Source organism: Aythya ferina (assembly GCF_964211825.1).
Source record: "Aythya ferina genome assembly, chromosome: 2".
Classification (NCBI taxonomy): Eukaryota; Metazoa; Chordata; class Aves; order Anseriformes; family Anatidae; genus Aythya; species Aythya ferina.
Window position 1 is genome coordinate 53,186,829 of NC_140297.1, and position 14,115 is coordinate 53,200,943.

The 14,115-nt window shown below is 48.1% G+C and overlaps 1 protein-coding gene across 17 annotated transcripts in view; it reads right to left on the minus strand.

Annotated features, from left to right (window-relative positions):
* ATXN1 (ataxin 1) overlaps nt 1-14,115 on the minus strand; it is a 265,892-nt gene that overhangs the window by 138,518 nt on the left and 113,259 nt on the right. For 16 of the 17 annotated variants that reach the window (XM_084508611.1, XM_084508613.1, XM_084508617.1 and 13 more), the window contains one exon: nt 8,527-8,650. The gene's annotated coding sequence lies outside the window, so the exon portion shown is untranslated. Of the gene's footprint in view, nt 1-8,402; nt 8,651-14,115 lie in introns of those variants that run through there. The other variant, XM_084508610.1, reaches the window with a different exon arrangement.

Consider the following 14,115-nt stretch of genomic DNA (forward strand, 5'->3'; position numbering starts at 1 on the left):
GTTTGTGTTGGCACGGTGGTTTCCCTCTCTGACCACGGACAAACACCGCTCTCCGTTGCTTCGAGGCTCCAGCCCAGACATGCCAGGCAGCTTGATGAGCACGCACAGGTCAGCAAGCAGGCCCAGGGCCCAAGTCTGTAACCAAAAAATCAGCTATCGTATGCCCCACCGGGGCATGAAGTTAACAGAGCTCTCCCCGCTCCTTTCAGGCCATCCTTAAGCGCTTAATGGGAGCATCTGGGAGCGCTGGGAGGGAACTGGAAGCTGCTGGTCCCAACCTGGCCACAAAGCAACGCCAAACCTGCAACTCTGACCAAGTGTGCCTGCTAAGGTGCTCCGTCCAGCTGGTGGTAATCAGCTCGAGTGGAACGAGCAACAGATATTCAACACCTAAAATCTGTGAAACACTTGCATTACGGTGAAAAATTACCCACGTATTATTTTGGTGCGCGGTTTATACTAAGGAGGCTTCCTCCAGACACCGAGCCGTAGAGCTGGGTCTGAACCCAGCCCGTGCAGAGCCAGCAGCCCTCCCCTGGAGAGAACAAAAGCCGTCCTCCCAGCATTAGATGCACCGAGCCCGTGTTTACACAGGGAGCTGCTAATAACCAGAGCCGGGAATTCCAGCACAGGAGCTTTGTATTTATTCCTATTCCACATTACCACTGGCCGTGCCAAGTTCGGGCACTTTAAGCTGTGAGGGCTGCTATCGCACGCTGCTTTATCAGCCTTTCACACAACTGCGTGACCGAAGCATCTCGATAAGAATGTCTAAAATGTCTGCTATGCTTTAAAACAGCAAACCCTTCCTTTTCTGCTCTGACCCAGCCATTTCAGTCAACAAAGCTCCTTCCACTCTTCCAAAACACTTTCTACTCACTTAATGGCTGTGACCGTACCGACTGCCTTGGAAACTGCTAGTCCCCAAAAATAATGCAGCGCAGCTATTTATTCGTGCTGGTGGCTTGGCGTGGTATTTGGAGGACTACCATTTCGCAATATGGAACGAAACACGGACATCCATCTTACGACAAGGGCTCTACCACACCTCAGCCTTCACACACGGAACATTAATGCAAGAAAATCACTGTACAGAAACTGTGCAACTAAAACAAACAACTTACCAAAAATGGCATACGTTTTTGTACTCAGTTTTACATTCTCAGCTCACTAAGATCAATATATACATAGGTGTGCATGTGAGTATACATACCCATTCATCCCTGCATTTCTCAGGAAGGTGCTAGTCAGAGGAGGAGCAGTCAGGACTGTAAATGCCATCTCTACTACAATGAGCAAAACTGGTTTTATTTCTTGTCATTCTGTTTTTGTTTGTTTGTTTTTATTTTTTTAATTGGTCTGATTTGGTTTCTTTTAAAAGAGCTCAAAAATGTTCCAGCATTAACTTCCAAAACCTGGCTTCTCTAAGGCCACTCCATGCCTTTAAAACAAAATTTGGCTGCAAACCTACCTATATTGTAACAGCTACCATCAGAATTGAACGTTAAAAAACCACATTGTGAAAGCTACCTATCCCCGCACTCACTTCATGCTGCAGGAATTCCACTTGGGAAGGACAGAGGGAGAGGTGGAGTGGGGAATGCACAGCTAATTAGCAAGGTTTCACAATCTAATTTAACCTGCCAACCCATTCTTCTGCCACTCTCACCCAGGTAAATAGGATGAAAAGCAGAAGGTCTGAGCTCTTTGCGCTGTTACTCCTCAATTCCACCATTTCTGATCGTCTACCTGGGTACTTCTGTCTCCTCGGCAGCCTGCCTCTCCTGCGGAGCTCGAGACCACCACTTCCAAAGCCTGGCAAGTTGTTCACTTTCAGCAAGATGAGCAGGAGCTGATGACACTTAGCAGCACGTGTGCTTTTGAGAGCACGATTCAGAATCTTCCCTAAAGCCACGTGCATTCCCTGCAGTCCCCAGCAAGTCACCCAAGGCCGAGTGATCCTTGAGAGCATGTATAATAACGCTCTGGGATACACCTGCCCTGCACAAGCACACGGCACAGACTCGTGGGCTTGTGCTGAGTGGGCTCAGACGTTTTCAGGGCGATGCTGCAGGGCAGGGCTGCGCAGACACACTCCTCTGACTCTCACCAGCAGAAAACCAGTGTCAGGCAGCACCCTGCTCTGCCTAATTAGCATAATCAGGGAAGATGTAAGGGGAGAAGCAGCACTAATTAGCCTGAGCAGAGCACCTTGTCAGCCTGGGAATCTCTGCACAGGGCTCTGATGTACTAGATGTACCCGGTGCGACCGGGCCTTTCGTGCTCCCTGCAGGCAGTAGCTATTTCACTGTGGCCAAGAACTAGGTGCTGAGAGCAGCGTGGGGCAACTCCTCAGTTCTTCATGCCCTTTTTTTTTTTTTTTTGGAAGCAAAGATCTGCAGGAGCCTTGCAGCTCAATGTACCATGCTCCTGCATTGCACGTGCTTACGTAGGTAACTCAACAATCTTCCTTGGCATAGTCTTTTTTGAGAGAGGGGGATCCTATTCTGTGTCTCGTGTATTATTATTTTTTTTTAATTTTATTCTATGGCATTATATATATACTTAGAGGGTAGGAACATGCTGCTACACAATCCTTCCACTACTTCGCTGTTGCCTTCCCCGTCTCAAAATACTCTCCAGATGGAAGGAGTTTATTTGTAAGGAGGAAAGCATAAGGCTGACTGAAGAAAAGTGATAATTACATTAGAATAATAATAACAACAACAAAACCTGGAGCTAATGAAGACTGCCTGCTTCATTTAATTTAGGAAGAGGCTTCACCCTGTAATGAAGACACATGGAGCTCTGCAGCTCGTTCACCCCTTCTCCAAATGTCACCAGGAGCATCGCCGAGCCAAATCCCTGCAGCTGAACTGGTCTGACTGGTCAATGAGCACAAGGAGGAAACACTTGGACTTTTATCTCCTCCATCGCCCTGCAGGCTGTCCCTCGGGTTGAATAAAGACGGTTATACTAACCTGGTAATGGATCCAGTAGAAGCAGAAAGCAGCCTGGTGATTCCCACTGGGGATCTAACGGGTGCCTGAGCTCAGCAGGACGTTTGGAGGACCCTCCTGCCTCAAACAGCAGCGGTACATGGCACAGACTGAGTGCCAAAGGGATGATAATTGTGCCAAAATGATCATTTTGCCTTTTTTTTTTTCCTCGTAGAAAGCTGACTCTTTAACAAAGCCACTTGCAGTGCGTGCTTTCACAAGAAAACAACCAACACTCATTTTGAAAACTCCAAAATAGCCCCAAGACACGTGAGCTGCACACATGAGAAGTGTTAGCTCCTCCGGTGCTCTTCCTGTTGCTCTACCCAGTGTCAAACTGGCTCTTACTGCACTGGAGGTTCTCGTTACCTGGGGTCCCTTTTTCTTAAAAAAAACAACTATTAGCATCAGCAATACCAGGTCAGGCTGCTGAGAAGAGAGGTTTTACCTGCCAGAGGGACGAGCTCCTGGCAGATGAAGGCTTAAAGCCCATTTTACCTGCTGCTTCCCTTGTGCTGCTCTCTCCACTGCCAGGGATCTCCGCAGCTCTGGACAGGCGTCCACTCGTCAGGGAAGCCAAACCCCATTTTGCTAGGCTTCTTTCAGCTGTCAGAGCTTTTGTAATGCTTTAGCAGGACTTATTGCACTCCCGAAGTTGGAAGTGAGACAAAGAGAATTTAGAAACCACCACCCCAAGCCTGACTGAAGGTTACCAGCCTCAGAAAGCCACAACCAACCTTCCTCTCCTCATCTAACACAACCTTCACTCCCCAAACAGATTTCTTCTATCGCTGCTGAGTACACTAAACTCGCTTTGCCCTAGTGGGGAGGGTTTCTTTATTATTTAAAGAGCTGCCAGGAAAATCCACTAGAAATAAAAAAAAAAGACTGCAGCGCCTGAGGTTTCATTAGCCTGTCCCCAGTTCTGACACCTCAACAGGGGAAGAAGCTCAGAGCAACCCTGGCAACCTGCTTCTTTATCTTCCTCTTGACCTTTGTGCCATCAGGTGCCTCTGAAACATTGATCAGTGCGGGTGGCTGGAAGCGCCAGCGCTGATTAACAACCAGAAACATGAAGCTCACTGAAAAGGAACACAGATAGCGTCAGCGTTGCCAGCTTCTCTACGAGTATCTGCATCTAATATCCCTCCCCAACATCAGCATCCAGGGTCAACATGCCTGGCAGGCTGCAAACAAACCTGGAATCAATATGAATGAGCAGGTTGTGCAGGACAGTGTTCTGCTATGGGGGGCTCCTGATCCCTTTAAATTAACCCACCGGTTTACAGCAGCCTTTCCTTTTGAACAGGCACTCCAACCAGCACATGGAAAAAAAATTAAAAAAAACAACCTCCCTTCTAGAAGAGCTTAATTTATATTCTCTTCCTGCTGCTGCCACCAACGTTATTAGCACTGAGAGGAGCACCAGCAGGCTACTAGATACCGCTGGGGTCATTGTGGGCGCAGAAAAACAGCTCGCTAACACAGCACCACCAAAAAAATACAATAAAAAGCAGCAGTGAGGCAGAAGAGCAATAAAAGAAGAATTCTGGCAGCCACGGGACACCTGTGTTTTGGTCAGCTGCACCCCAGCCACCACCTGCAAGGAGCAGAGCAGCTCTCATGCCGTGCTATCCTCCCCGTTCGCTCCAAATACTTCTTGGTTTACGCCGAAGCCTCTTGGACCAAGCAGTGCTGCCAGCAAGGAGCTGAAGCCTCTCCAGCCACTCTCACCAAATTAAAGATAAGAACAGCCATAAGCCACGCTGTCCAGCTACAAGAGATGCCTTTTCCTCGCGGAGCAGGGCGCTGCAGTCACTGGCAGAAGCGTTCACCTGCCCGCCGTCCTCGGCTTCCTCGCTCCGACGCACCAGCACTGCCTGGACTTCCCTCACGGCAAATCGTGAAACAAAGCTGACAGCGAAAAGCTGGGGCAGCAGTTAAAGAGCCTGCCAAAGAGAAATCTGTTTGCTCAGGCAAAAGCTGTTCTCAGTCCAAACATGGGAGTCATAATCTTACAGCCATTTGCTTGGAAGACAATGAAGGGAAGGCGGAACAGGCTGGGAAACTGCAGCTTGCCACAGAGAGAGAAGAGAACAATCTTTGTGCCCAGATTTCTTTGCTCTGCAGGGTAAGTTTTACAGAGCTGACAACCGGTAGCAACATGTAGTGGCCCCAGGCATCATGCCTGCCTATCAAAGACTTGGATTTTAGCCCTGGAGAAATTACAACTTCTCCGTTCTCTGGAAGCTCTATCGGCCGAGAAGAAAGCGAGAGAGTAATGAATGACCTAACCAATAATTATTTTAATACACGGATTGCATACTGCAAGCGATAAATGCAGAGGTGCCTGGGGTGTGGGGAGAGCCGGGGGAAGAAGGGCAGGGGGGGACACCTCGGGTTTGACAGCAACGGGATACCTGCAGGTTACAAAAGGCAACCAGCGGGGCGGCTGCAGCAGCACAGTGCTGGAGGGTAGGGGCTGGCACTCCAGATCCAAGTATGGATCCAGCAGATAAGCACGGGAGACAAAGGAAGGGGAAGTTCAGCCATCCAGGTTGGAAAAGGCAGCTCAGGAGGGGCCAGCAGGAATGCAGAGCGAGAAAGAGGCAATCTGGGCTCACACCCTGCACGCTCAGAGCAGTGGCTTCGGGGACAGCGAGCCAACCTGGCGTGCAGCAACACCTCCCCCGGCCCATTTTGCTTCTGCCCAGGCTCAGGAGCTCTGCTGCGTGTCTGCAACATCCATTTTCACCCACTGTTCATCACTTACAACACGCTGCCAAACCTGAGGCCTCGAGGTATGGTCGGAGTTGGCTTATTTTTTATTTTTTCAGCACTGCAAGAGGCCCGAACTATTTCAACTTCCCCTCCCAAATGTCAGCCTTGAGCCATTCTGGTCCGTCCAAAGGAGGAGAGTGAATGAGATGGGACCAGGGCAAGAAATGGCGAGAGGAGGAGGCAGAGAAGAAAGGGGCTGGGGCTAAACTCAGCCCCCGAGATGCTCGGTGGGGCTGCACCCAGCCCTCACGCAGGCTGCTTCCCACCGAAGTCACGCGCTGCAAGGCTGTCAGAGCGAGGAACAGGGATGTTTACTATCCTGCCATCTGCAGTTTGCCCAAAATAACAGCCACAGATATGAGATCAACCGAAGACGCTTCAGTTATTGACACATGCTGGAGTTAGAGATTTATTTTCCGTTTCCCACAAACTGTGCCAGAGGTTTTAGCACAAGTGCAAAAAAAAAAAAAAAAAAAAGTGAAGAAATGCCAGCGAGCGAGGCACACGAAGAGTTTATTCATTGCTCCTGTCAGAATGTGTTTGTGCTTGTGTGGCTAGCACTCCAAAAAAGCTGCGGCGTATGTTTTCAGGATGGAAAAATCCTCGGGATACCTAAGCCCCACCAGACAATCACCAAATTGCATGCTGGCATTCACAAGGTGCCCTTCTGCAGGAGCACAGCAGCCTCACCTCTCCTCGTTTTGACCCCTCACTAAGCGAAATAACAGTCCTCCTTAACAGCTCCTCCTGACATCTCATTTTCTCTCTGCAAAAGCGAAATATGGACTTGATTTGTACGAGCCCTGCTATTCCAGAAACGCTCTTCATCCAAATGAGGAGAGCAGGAGAGAGGAAGCGAGAAATTGGTGCTGTTTAGTAAACAGGCAGTTTCTAGGTGGATACAAGATGCTGGTCCCAATTTACTGCCCACCCCCCACCCCCGGCTCTGAAATTTGCCTCGGTGGCAGAAGGAGGAGGAGGAAGGGACGAGCTCAGCCGCTGCTCGCCCTGCAAAAGGTCCCAGCGCCACAACACCCTGCAAACACCCAGGGAAAAGAGAACGGGATTTTTTTCCAGAGAAATCATTGTGCGCTGGTATTTCCTCTCAGCAGAAAGGGCAGAAATACCACCCCTCCTTGCTTCTGCTATTCCTGTCTCCCGGAGAGGGTGAAGGAAAGAGGGGAGGGGAGAGGAGGAGCCTGGCCGGCCGCCTCCTCGCCACAGCGCTGTCCTGCACGCAGAAGCCAGCAGCTCTCAAGGAACTTCCAAAGAGCTCTCCATCGCCTGTGCACGACCCCTCCGCAAGAAACATGCCCTCCATGCCAGGGGGAGAGCATTTTTTGAGAGCACTTTCTTCCCATCTGTACCTGGTGAGAAGGGTGCTGCTCCTTCCTCGCAAGCCCAGGCCTCGGGAGTGTGACTTGGGGGTCTGTCACCTCAATCGCAGGCCGCCTGAGGTGGGCTCGTTTTAAACCATTCAGGACAGGGCAGAAGGTAATCATCACGCTGAGGGCATCTTGCACAGGTCCTCCATCCCCTGCGATGGCTGATGATCACCTCCCTCCCTCCCTGGTGCAGTTTATCTGGCCCATCTTGAACACCGCACAGGGTACGGGACCGGGGAACGCTCTCCTCGGCATGAGGTGGTGCTGCTGTTGCAATCACCTCCGCTGATTGCAACATCTCCAGCAAACAGCTCCTGCTATCCCAACAGCTTCTTTGCATGCTAGGACAGTTTTTTATTTATTATTATTATTATTATTTAAGGCTGCCCTCCTCTGCCCTAGGAAGTCAGCGTGCAAAGTAAGCCCTTGTGGTTTCAGAGCAGGCTTTCAAAGTGTGGGAATAAGCTGATACAGCCACGTCTGCTTGGATACACAGACAGGGAGAAGCTCCAGCTCTCAGAGGCCCCTTATTCAGCTTAATGAGTTATTAACTTGGCAACTTAGAGCTACTAGTTACCAATGATTCCCAATGTCAGCTTTGTTAACTATTTCGTTGTAAGTACCAAACTTAATACCAATACAAACTTCATACTGCAAATACCATCTTACCTAATTTTGAATTTCTCAAGTTTTTTTTAAACCAAAAGAAGGATTATTCTCAGACCTGGCAGGCAGAGAATTCTTGTTTTCCCCTCTTTTTAAGGATGCTTACATCTGATCTGTACATCTGCCCATTTCAACCCAGAAACGCAGTGAGCTTCGTAAGAAAAACAATGACCGTAAAAATAAAACGAACTGATCAAAGGAACAGGAATTTGGAATAGCAGATGCAAATAACCACATTTGCATTCCTCTAATTTGGAAGTGGCCAAACGATTTTCATCAATGTATGAGCATGTGTACAACTCCTGAATCTGAACTGCATATTGCTGAACTGTTATCCACAATAGTTTTCATTTTTGTTAGGCTACACCATCACGGGGCCTTCGAAAGGCAGAGTATATATTTAGCTAAAAAACAATAGTAATACATTAAATAACTGTCATGGTCTGAGGAGAAGAAACACAGCATCTTTCCTCAGATATCACCATTCTGCCCTTGAAATCATTAAAAAAAAAGGAGTGATAAGGAGAGAAATTAAAAGACTGGCTTTGCAGCCTAACCCAAACACACCTACCCTTTGGTTCCAGCACACCAAAAAGATGCTCAGTACATCCCAGGGATTGGAGCAACCACTACAACGCAGACACCCCCACAGAGAAGACACAATTGCAAATATACATTTGGCGACATAAACTCACAACATTCACTATGTTCTTCTTCAGGGAATTGTGGATTATCCTGTAGCATGAAGATTTTTCACGAGTTGCTGGACTGCTCGCAGGGCTTCACTGGCTTTCCTCTTTCAAATAAGGTGAGATAGAGCTGTAAAAGATAAGCAAAACAAACTAAGAAAGGAAAAGCAAGGACTAAAAGGAGGAAAATCCATACAGCTCTTTAGCAAATGATCAACTGATTCATACATTTCCTTGAAGCATTTTTAATGGGCTCCCAGGATGGAGATTCCAGTGTAGTGTGCACGTCAAATGCTGATCTAGAACAGGAAGAGTCATTTACTCTGCACTTCTTACTACCAACGATTAAAACCCAGTTTGGAGTTGCTGAAACATAATTAAAGCAGCTCTTGGATAATTCTGTTGCCATAAAAAGGGGAAGAAAAAACTACTCTGGGTTGTTCTGAACAGTGTCTGCAAGCAAAGCTCAGGATGTGCGAAGAGACCCATACAGGAAGGTTGTTGTTCTCACTGAGCTCCTCTGAGGGGACAGGAACACCTCTCCATTCCTGCAGTTACCTGTAATATTGTGACAGAGGAGTACTGAAACCTAAAATATGTACACGCAGGATTGCCACTGTTCAGTATTAAGTGTATTTCACATCATGTTTCCCAAAGGACACATCAGACATTATTCCAGGTGGAACCCATGTTCCCCAACTGTGAAAACCAAGGCCTACACCTGAGCCAGTCCCAGCTCTCTTCACATTCAGTGGAGAAAAGTCGGCAACCTAGAAAATAATTAAATTTGACCTCTCTGAAGCATCTACTTCAGGACGGAATGAATCACTCTCCAGAAAGGCCTGCTTCTTTCCCTCCGTAAAGTGAGTCTAGACGCTTAGCTCAGACTGGATGGCCGCAGACGAATGCAGATGAATCTCGCCCGACGTGAAGCGAAGGCAGGAAACGAGTCAGACAGACGGACAGGAGCAGCTCATGGGTGAAGAGTAAGGGGAAGGCAACGCAATGGTAGCAGGCAGGGGAAACTACTGGAAGTTACAGCCCTAAGACAGTCCATTTTAGTTGAACCAACAACAGCAAGGCCCTCCGAAACCCAAACCACTGTTTCCCCAGCTGATCCAGCCGGCTTTGGTGTGAGGCTGGGGCTAGGTCCTCACAGAGCTGTGAACAATGTTTGCCATCTCCTCCAGCGGGCTGGGACTCTCCCTCGCACACTGGTAACGATGATGATGAGGACTACAGTCATCAGACGGTCTTTGCCCTCTCCCTGATGGATCATAGCAATGCAATCTGCCTGTTTCAAAAGTTAAGAGGTGAAGAAACCCTGAGCTGGAAGTACAGCTCCTCAGTGACACAGGCACTGCCGCCTTAAGACCTTTCAGATATCCAGGCTAAATTTCCAGGGCTTTGGTCAACAAACTTCTCTCCTCCGGTACAATGGGACCCTGCTGCTATTCTGTGTGCACAGGGAAGCACGCAGTCAGACATTATCTCATAAGCTGTGTGACTTTAGAAACTCAACCAAAAGAAGTAAAATACAACCTTCAAGTCAAGCCTCAACGTTTTGTTTAACCCCAAGCAATTTATATTCAAGCTATTATTTATTTTTTCCTTAAATCAGGTGAATCTCAAGATAATTTGGCATTCGAAAAATCTCCTAAAAATCCATTTTTGATCTTCATTAACACCCTCCAAAATTCACCCGACAGGTATCTCTTGTCCTTTAACATTGAGCTGAACCTGAAAATGGACTCGAAAAAACTACAAGGAAATATTTAGTATTTCTGCATAAATTAGGTGGCTTCCAATGACTTCAAATAAGGGCAGGAATTTTACTCCAGGCATACCTTGTCTCCCGTAACAAATCCTGCAGTTCCTGCTTGCATCCATTCCTCTGAGTCCCCCTGGAGAGTAAGCTACCATGGGCCTGAAAAACTCAGTGCACATCTTTCTGCTACCTTCAGGAGGCTGGATGAGGGTTTTGTTTTCAATTTGGACAAGTCCATCACCACCTATAGCAAGACTCAGATCATATACATGCACCACGCACACAGCCAGCTCTTACGGAGCAGATGATGTATGGTAAATTCATAAACCAGCTTAATCTGCAACAACGTGCTCACTTGACCTTACCCTCAGGCGCTTGTTTCTGCAAGAGGCAAGTTGCAAGCTGCCTGTAAATGTTCCCAGCCATTTTTACGCTCCAGATTTAAAGACAGCATGGCACAAACTTCAGGACATGCAAGGAGATGCTCTGCCTCTTGAAGCACAGTCCTCTCCTGTGGAGCAGAGCACTCCTTTAGGACCTGGGACAATCTTTTAGCTACGCAGCATCCGGCAGTCTGCTATGGCATGCTCTTTGTGGAGCACGTGAATGAGTCCTAGCTCGGAGGGCCCATCTGGACGGCAGTGGGCACCACCAGGCATATTTCACCTCCCCTGTTTTCCAGAAGAAATGGCTCTGTGCTGCCGTCTTTCACCCTGCTCTACATCTGGAGCAAATCCTCTGAAGGTGTGGGAGGTATGGACGCAAGTATAACGCAGTTCTGGTTTGCAGGACAAACTCAATCTCAACCATGCTTCTCGTTTCAAAAGGCTCAGTGACTAACAAAGACATCAGCCTTATATGTGTGATGGTTGAAGCATATTCACACAGCTCATAACCGTGTCACGTACACGGCTACTGATCACAGCGCTGCTCAAAAGGGGAAGTGTCACACGGGGAAGCTGGATCTCGTGGCCCCGCAGTACTCTGGTTATTCAAACGCAGCAGCACAGCCCTGCCTCTGGGCACTGAAAAGGACACCGAGCTGACAGATTAGAAGTGAAACTGAGAGACAAACAGACCTCAAACCCAAGAACGAGGAAATACTTTTGGGGAGTATTTAGACGCTAAAATTGGACCCCAGGGCAATCAACAAATAAGAACCACAGCACAAGCAAGCGATCGCAAATTGGCAAAACCAAAATTCAAAAAGCAGCTCTGTGCAATCCTCTGTATTTATTCCAAGGAAAGGTCATGCTCTCCATCTTGCTTTGAAGAGCAGGCAGTGAGACATCACCGTTTTTCCAGTCCTTTCCTGTAGGTTTTTAATTGTCGTTCCTTGCTCTCTTGCCTGATGTAATTTGGTTTTCCTAATTCACAAATCAGCATAAGCTAATAAAACTGTTTAAGAGACGGCAGCATTGTTCCTGCCTGAGTTGTTTCGTTGTTTGCTATTATCCCACAACTAATCCTTCAACTCAAATAAAACCGTAATTCATTTCCTCCTTTATTCTCCCACTGCATGAAATGGTTTTCGACAGGTTCAATCCTGCCCCGCCGCAAATGGGAAAGGCGAGGCTGGATCTTCCTGGAGCGTACGCGGTGCCAATTACCCGGTGCGCGTATCAGCTATCACGTCAGGAAACAACTTCCAAATGATTTTCAACAGGTCGAGCTGATTTTACACACAGAAGAAAGATTGTAATGGAAAAGGAAAAAAAATAATAAAAGAGCCCACAAATACAAGAATTAACTATCCTTCTCATTTCGGATTTCAAGTTAATAGAAGCTTCTCCGCGCAAGTCATGCCAAACTTCACCCATCTGAGAGCCTGCTGACATTTTGTGTGCTGTACAAAGGCTGCTTCTGAGGGGCTGAGTCATCTGAACGTTAATTGTTCCACTAGTTTAACAAAGACTTAAATTACAATTATACCTACTTCAAGGCTTACAGCAAAGTACTATCACCTTAGCATGAAAGAGGCTTAGTCTGCCTAAGAGTCCTTCTGATTAATGTCTCTTCCTCATCTTGAGCCAACAGTATCTGCAGCTCGATTCCCTGCAGCTTTGTCATGTAAACCAGCGCTTCCCATGGCTTTCTATGTGGTCCACAGCGAAATGCCCAGCTTCACCATGCCGTATCCCCAGTCTGTGCAAGGTGATAACCCCATCTGGGTGTCGGGGAATGGTAAATCGAGCTGTCAGCACTTTGCACATCCCGGGGCTCAGACAGCAAAGCGATCCATCCTGCCCCACAGTGTGTATGGGGGCAGAATGTGTACCATGAACACATCCTCAGGCTGTTCCAGCCCCATGCACCTTTCCTCTGTGTGCGTGCTGTTCCCAGTGCCAGTACTTACTGGAGAAACGAAGCGCTGCGGGATGGGAACATCCGTCCACAAACAGCAGGCAGAGAGGAGCAGGGTGTGGGGTACAGCTGTGTCTCACATCCTCCAGTGCAGCAGCCAACACCGAAGAGACCGGTGATTCTGATCAAGCAGCCTAACTGTTAGTCATACGGCCAGCAGTGCCCCGAGATCTAGCCTACAGAAAGGCATTACTCGCCATGACCTCATCTGTTGTAGGAATCTTTCCCTACTGAATGCTCAGGTAAAGCACCACTGGTTTTAGCTTCACGTTATGCAAGCAGACCAGGAACAGGCTCTGGAAGACCTACAAGTGATCCGAAAACTGATGAGGGTTCATCAGCACGGGGGCAGCTTTAAACACAAAGATATTGGAGCCTGCTCCGACTTGCGCTGTCTGTTCACGCGATGCCTAATAACACCGCAGACACAAAGCTGACAAGGACCTCTGAGACATCACCTCTGCACAAACAACAGCAAGCACAACCATGCTCATTAGCTGGATCTCAGCAATATCCAGCTGTTCCGATAAGACCTGAGGTTAAGCCGTGGTTAGCCCTGTGCCTCGCTGACTGGGCCTTGTCTCTGAGCTCTCCGAGACGCTCCCCGCGAAGCGAGCGCAGTGTAAGGGAGTAAAAGAGCGAGCAAAGAGGTGGGCCGTGGGTGCACCACGATGCCAGCAGGTGAAAAGAAAACTCACAAGAGCATGTCCAGGCTGTTTCGTCTAAGAAAAAACAGCACAGAACTCAAAGACGAAAAATACCATACAAATATGTCCGGTCAGATGTCGCTGATGGATTTGTAATAAAAAGCCATCATCCCATTTACATCAACATCCCCTTTTTGCCACTTTCTCATGGCTAGCAAAACAGGAATAGCGGGGAAGGGGCAAGATTTCAACACTGATTTACACTTCTCTTAGACTGCCAACTTTCCTCTTTCTCACACAGAGGTTTTAAGTGAGAACAACCCTACTGCCTGCACCTTTGTAACACAGTCGGTCCTACAGGTCTTCCGAGCACATGAAATAGGAAAAAAAATGCAAATGATCCCTGATAATACAGGCTCAGAGCCAGTAATGTTCAACAGATAGAAGAAATAAAAGTAACCTCTCTGGGTGCCTCTGTTCCAGGATGGAGATACTTTTCTTTGGCGGAAGCTGTTATGCAAAAAATGCAGCTTAGCCACGAGGAGAGACGAGGAGCCTCCGTCATATCCGAGGAGCCAGAGCTCACTGCTAACTTCTTGAGGATGAGAACAAGAAGATCAAGGGCTGTGCCCCCGTTCAACATGCAGATGTCCCCGCACAGGTGATGGCCACGGCCCTTCTGCAAACACAGAGCTGAAAAGGGTCCCCAAAACTGCGAGGCCCAAAGCTCGGCAGCACCAAAACTGGGTGCTGAGGTTGTGTGTGTGTGCAACAAGTGGAGGATAAACCACCTGATGAGACAGCTCTGTGGGCAGC